Genomic DNA, 6,000 nt, shown 5'->3' on the forward strand with positions numbered 1-6,000 from the left:
AATAAAATGAAACGTTGAAATCGGGATGTGTCTCGATGCATTGCACGAGTACCCTTCTAGTTTGATGATAATCAATTTTTAACATAATTTATCAAATCAAAAGGTAAAATTGCATGTTTGCAGTTCACCTTTGTTATGATTCTAATGATTCAGTGTTACATAAACTCTTTCAAAACGCACGTTCAACAAGATCTTGTTTTTGCATATTTGATTATTCTGATTATAAATATCATAAAATAAAATAAAAACCAACTTATTTCACTTTTTTTGAATACTCACAACTAATAATCATTATGTGCAATAACGATATTACTTTAGACACACGTGATTAACATCATATGGAACCCATCTGAGAACCCAACGTTTGTGTTCTTTGTTTCTCACTCTAAAACTTCGAACCCTAAAACCCCTTCAATGAAACACCTCCTATTCGTATTTTGACAATGTATCTGTTATTCATTAGATAATGTTTTTCTTTAAATAGTATGTAATTACCATTAATGGGATTGTTTTTTGGACTCATAATTAATGAATGTATGTATGTATTCGATGATGGTCGATAGAAGATAGATAACAGTTTGAAATGTATAATTAAGTTCAATATGAATAAAACTCAATAGTCTTCAGTACATACTCGTTGGAGCTTGAAAGAGTTTGATACGTGCTCGGTCGATGGTGGTAGCGACAACAAGAAGAGTGGGGGCCCTCGATTGGGTATGTAACCGGTAAGCATTCAATATGAACTCGATTCAAACTCAGTAATAGTGCAAGAGAGCCTAATCAATTTTGTTCCAACCAAATTTCAAGTTCTTTGTGTAGTTAGCTTCATTTTAAGTTTTTTTTATCGTACTTTAGTATCCTTATGTCTCAATGTCTCATATCTTAGGTTTGAAGGTCTGGTTTTGAGTTTTTTTTTTTACTGATTTTCGAATGGTTTTTACACTGAAAATTTAAATGAGAAAATGGGACTTAATACTTGATGATTATTGTTGATTTTTGTTTCTATGCAAAAAAACGACGAAGAAATGAGGCCAAATAGCCTGTTTTCCCATGGTGTTAAACATCACCGCATGGAACGCAGGCATGTTGGGCTGAGCCTTTCCCCCTTATGGACCGTTTTTCTGGATGTTAGGCTTGTTATTTTATTATTGTTTGTGCCATAATATTTATTTAAATGGGAACCCAAATTTATATTGGTTATTTTATTTATTTTGGGTTTAAGTTGATTAAGATATAAATATATATAATTATTTAGATTATATTAATTAATTTAGTTTCTAAATTAATGAATATGTTAATTTAAATTATTAATTAATATATTAATTTATTTTAGAATATTATTATTACTTAATTTAATAATTTATTATAAACATCTTCTCCTAGAAATTAATTAATTAATAATAATATTTTAAAATAAATTAATATATTAATTAATAATTTAAATTAGCATTTTTAATAATTTAGAAACTAAATTAATTAATTAATATAATATAAATAATTATATACATTAAAGACGTATAAATTGATACAAACATTTACCCGGCTTTTACCAAGTCACGCTACCTTACCGAATGAATATGGTAAGGAGCAAGAATCTTTCCTAGCAAGAGCGAGACAAAGACCAAGAGTCTTACTAGGTAAGTGAAGGTGACGACTTTTAACATGGTAAGTGATTATCGGGTAAAATTGTTGCATACAATGTCATTTTGGCGGTTTAAAATCTTACTCAATAAGTAACTAATAGTGTTAAATTTAACCCGTAAACACTTACCATATAAGTGTTTGATAAACAACCCCTAGGTGTTATTTTTATAAAAACTCTTACCAAGACTTTAAATCCTTTTAGCTTTTACTACATGCAGGGAGAAGAGATTTTAGTCAAACAACTTTTTTTAGTGTAAAGATTCAAACATTTAAATCCTGGAGTTTTACTGTTTTCTCTGATTTCAAAATTTTGGTTTGTGAAAATTAAAAAAAGTCATCTGTGAAATAACAGCTAAGGCTTGAGAGTTCATTTTTCTAGTATTTAAATCGTATGTAATCAAATATTCATATGATGTGTGTTTTTACCTTAAAAGAACAACATAGTGAGTCGTGTCACTGAGTTCATTCAACAAAGAGGATTAACCCGGTTTTTGAGTGAACCTCTGTAAATTCATGTGTATCTCTCTTCCCTATCTCTTTGTTTTTTTGCTTGTTTGGTTGTGTTATAACCTTAACTAAGGAATCCAACTTCTGTATTGTTATCTTCTTAAAAGTATTTTAAGAACGATTTTTAAACGTAAAACAACCGTCCTGCAAAGGTTGTCCTAATATGCTACAAAATGTAGAAACATTGATGTAGCATGAAGAATATATGGAGGATAAGTATTTTTAGTAGCTCAGGATGTTGATTAGTTTAGCAATAAGATAGTTGATAAGCAATCAACGATCTTTAACCTATGTCAACTTAATTGTTGGTACCGAATGGGATGGAAATAAACAGAATATATTTTTTTTACTTTTTAATTCTTATTGATGAGTATCAAGAATTAATACATAGAAATACAATACAAATTGTTGTGGAAGAAGGAAAGGTTAACCTAATCTAAACAGTCTTACATAGAGAAAAACTTACAAGAACAACACATAGAGTACTTGCAAAGAATTGAAGAACACTAAGGTTTTCTTCACACACATGATAGTAGGAGAGTAGTAGAATAGAGCCGATTGTCTTGAGAATGCATTTAGAAACTCTTTCAAGGAATAGTTTGCATGGGAGATGCACTCTACCTTTTATATTACCCTCATGCATTAAATGCATGGAGACACTAATCACCTTAGAATAAGGAGGAAAGGGTTGACTTGACCATAGTTGATATATCATTTTCATCGTACTCTACGTGCACATAACACTGTTCATATAAAGACAAACCTATTGATAACAAATGTCTTTATCAGATACAAGTTTTGCAGAGATATGGTCAGTCTGTATGGAGATCTTCTTTGGATGGATTAGTAGCTTCAAACAACTACCTACAAATCTCGATGCATGAAGATCTTCCTTCAATCAGCTAGTAACTTCAAAACATTTTGAATCTTCAAATTAGCTACTTTGGAGTCTCGGTGTATAATTTAAACAGTTGATCCACAGTACCGCATCGATGACCTTCTGTCTTCACATTCTATCTTCGATTTTGCCAAAAGCTTTTAAGAACGTACCAAGAAACCAATATACAAAGAAACCAATAACTACTAAGTCTTGATAGGATAGTGGGACAGATTACTGGATTATCACCAAATCAATAAAGTGACCCAACATTAATATATTTCTCCTTCATATGCTCTCATCGACGTTTTTGCTACATTTCAGAGCTGATTGGTACTCTTTCGGGATTCCACCCTCTCTTCTAGACCTCCTTTTCACAATATTTATTAGGCTCTCCAACGATCTAAAAATATGTCAACTAGGATGTATAATTAAGTTATAATATTTTTTAGAAAATTCACATGAATGGATATGTTACAACTGGAGTAAATCGGTATATTCAAGTATTCAACCATTTTCAACGCATCCACCTATAGCCATATAAGAGTGGATGTGGTGAAGATGGTTGAGGGTTTTGATTATACCACTACTAAAAACGGATTCAAGTGGGTTTTCTATGATTATTCTGACAGAGTCATCAAAAGAAACACAAGTTTGCATATCTCCATTAACATATTTGCAAGACTAAAATCCTTATTCTTATAGATTATGTACATATTTGATTGAGTAAGATACATGCTCGATGGTTTGGGAATCCATTTAAGAAGATCAATTTCTATCCGTAAGAAATGTGTTATTCAATAGTTCATACCATATCTTGTAAAACTTGATTCTCTGGTAATAATGTTTAATAATTGCTCATATTCGTTTGTGAATAAGCCAATGTATATCTAATCTACGAACGCTTGTGAATGTATCAAGCTCCATCGATTTTTTTGAATCCATATATGATTTTTCAGTACTATCAGTTACAACAAAACAATCATATGTTTATGATTGTACCAATATATGCAACTTTCACTGTATTAGTGTTCATGATGAACCAATGTACCAAATTAAAGATTTTCTTGAAAAACCTTTGATTGCTCAAAGAAACCATTTTTTATAAAAATACTGATCAACCTAAAGTATGTTATTATTGTACATACATTTACATAGTATTTTTATAAAAAAATTATAATCACTAGAAAGTTTAAATGTACAATGCAACATAAGAATGAGTTCACATGAGACCAGTCTGTTTTTATGAAACTCGTAAGACCATAAGATAAAATTAAAACTTCACAGCAAAATATTATGAAGGTACGGAAAACACAAAAACTTCACAGCAAAAACATCGTGAAGGTTTTTACCTTCACAATATTTTGCTATGAAGATTCAGTGTTATTTATATGGTCTCACAAAAACAGTTTGGTCTTACATAATTCTTTAAACGAATCAATTGTAAGATAAAGCTTCCGAAAACCTCAAACATTATATTAATTTTTATTTATTTTGATTAACCTTGCATTTAGAAATAGTAGTAAATGTAATTAATTTTTTTTGAAAAATATAAAATAAAACATCTTAGAAATTAAAAGATTTTGTACCCAATCATGCCTGTCATCTCCAGGGGTAGCTTTTTGCAATTCATTGGAATTAATGGATAATTTAATAATTTTATTTAATTTACAATTCATAATTAAATAATAAAATAAGATAAAAATTCTTGTAAGGAACAAAAGGGGATGTAGCTCAGATGGTAGAGCGCTCGCTTAGCATGCGAGAGGTACGGGGATCGATACCCCGCATCTCCATTTTATTCATATTTATATTTTTTTTAATAAATTTTGTTTTATTTTTTCCCTTAATTTTGATTTTACTCTAATGAAAAAACAAATATTAAATTCAACAGTATAAAAATAATCAAATAAATCGACCAAACCAATAATTTATCGGTAGAACCAGTTTTGTAGAAGTTACCGTGTATAACTATTATATACTGAAAAAAAAATATCTATACTATATTATAAAGTATTTGACAAAAACTTTTAAAAACCAATTTTTATGTATAAAATACTGTTTATTAATGCATATTACTTAAAATTCAAGATTACAAATAAATTGTGCATAAATACAACTTATTAAAGTTCTATGTTTGAATTTGTGTAACTAAATGTAGATAAACATAATCAAATAGAGAATAAACATTTAATTTTAAAATATAAAAAATCTAAAATATAATTAGAATAATTATTGAGTTTTAACATAATACTTAATTATTATTTTTATCAAAAATATATTATTAAACCTAAATTAAGTTACTTCGTTACGTTAAATTAAATTATAATAAAAATTTTGAATTTATAAAAATACACAAACAAGAACTTTTAAATAGTTCATTTGATAATAATATTGATATTTTTTCACAAATTTTATATGATATTTTCAAATTTATATTTATTAAAAAATAAAAACATTTCAAAACCACATAAAATCGTATTATATCGACATGGATAAAAAATAAAACGAAACATTGAAATGAAAATGTGTCTCAATACATTGCACGGTACCCTTCTAGTACTGAAAAATATATTTTCAATTGTTGTCAACAAAATTAAAAGTGAGGTTCTGTTGTTTGCTTCAAATGGTCTTGAAAATTCGAATTCCTTTAAGATCATTACAGCTTTGTATGTTTGTTAACTTCAAAGCCTATAAGATTTGCCTAAGGTACACACAACTAGTCAGAACATTCAAGTTATAAAAACCGAACACATAAATTAAAAAGTCGACAAGTTGAACAAATAAATCAAACTTCATTATAGAACATTAGAAGCTAACTCGCGCAATGCAGCGAGATACATCGTGATTTTAATATTTTATTTTACTTTTTATCTCAGCTGATGTTATAATATGACTTTATATGATTTTGAGAAAGCGATGATGTTTTTATTTTTGAATAAAATATATGTTTGAAGATATCATAAAAATTT

The 6,000-nt window shown here is 28.4% G+C and overlaps 1 non-coding gene across 1 annotated transcript; it reads left to right on the forward strand.

Annotated features, from left to right (window-relative positions):
• The first annotated feature begins 4,751 nt into the window (after nt 1-4,751).
• On the forward strand, nt 4,752-4,824 carry TRNAA-AGC. Its single transcript has one exon. It is a non-coding gene; the product is annotated as a tRNA-Ala (tRNA).
• Nucleotides 4,825-6,000: the final 1,176 nt, after the last annotated feature.

The sequence above is a fragment of the Cynara cardunculus genome (genome assembly GCF_001531365.2).
Source record: "Cynara cardunculus var. scolymus isolate 2C chromosome LG 9, CcrdV1, whole genome shotgun sequence".
Lineage (NCBI taxonomy): Eukaryota > Viridiplantae > Streptophyta > Magnoliopsida > Asterales > Asteraceae > Cynara > Cynara cardunculus.